This window comes from Octopus bimaculoides, chromosome 24, assembly GCF_001194135.2.
Source record: "Octopus bimaculoides isolate UCB-OBI-ISO-001 chromosome 24, ASM119413v2, whole genome shotgun sequence".
Taxonomy (NCBI): Eukaryota; Metazoa; Mollusca; class Cephalopoda; order Octopoda; family Octopodidae; genus Octopus; species Octopus bimaculoides.
The window spans coordinates 13,735,497-13,736,363 of NC_069004.1; the positions used below are offsets into that span (position 1 = coordinate 13,735,497).

Below are 867 nucleotides of genomic sequence, written 5' to 3' on the forward strand. Positions count from 1 at the left end.
ATATATAGAGAGAGAGAGAGAGAGAGAGTTATATGTATATGTGTGCATATATATATACATATATATATGTATATAGTTATATGTATATGTGTGTGTATATATATATATATATATACACACACACACATATATACACACCTACAAACATACATATATATATATGTATACAGGGTTGGCTAAAAGTCATCTGACAGTAAATCAAAACCATTTAATTCCAAGATTTATTTATGTTTAACAACTGAATAAATTTAATAAAAGCACCCAAATATGAAACATGGATCTTTTCCCTTCGAACGGCAGATTGAGAAATTAATTTTTTGTAACTAAACACTTTCAAACTTCGGACACTGGTAGAATGTGTCATATAAAACATCTTTTACTCTTAGTGTTGTTGAAAAAAGTTTATATTTTCTAAGTTATTTCGTGTTAAAGTAGTCGTATTTCGGTAATTTCAACCAATCAATGACGTGTATTCAGCTGGATAAAATTACTGCCGTTGTTTGTCAACAACAACTATTGGCGGTGTATATTTTGTTTGTCACTGTTATTTATGGCATCATTTGTGCGTTTGCACTGGTTATAGCTTTAGGATTTTAAGGTTGGGGTTAGGGTTTTAGGGTTAGGGTTAGTGGTTTGGCAAAAGAGACCGACAGAATAAGTACTAGGCTTACAAAGAATAAGTCCTGGGATCGATTTGCTTGACTAAAGGTGGTGCTCCAGCATGGCCGCAGTGAAATGACTGAAACAAGTAAAAGAATAAGAGAAAAAAAAAGGTGATGCAAGTAAAAGATAGATAGATAGATACATACATACATACATACATACATATATACAGAGAGAGAGAGAGAGAGAGAGAGAGAGAGAGAG

The 867-nt window shown here is 32.3% G+C and overlaps 1 protein-coding gene across 4 annotated transcripts in view; it reads right to left on the reverse strand.

The window, feature by feature from the left end:
• The window catches only part of LOC106876482 (sulfotransferase 4A1), a 71,098-nt gene that overhangs the window by 42,583 nt on the left and 27,648 nt on the right, over positions 1–867 (reverse strand). Inside the window, exon 8 of one of the 4 annotated variants that reach the window (XR_001410255.2) lies at positions 241–739. The exons of 2 other annotated variants lie outside the window; for them this stretch is intronic. The gene's annotated coding sequence lies outside the window, so the exon portion shown is untranslated. Of the gene's footprint in view, positions 1–240; positions 740–867 lie in introns of those variants that run through there. One more of the 4 variants, XM_014925046.2, reaches the window with a different exon arrangement.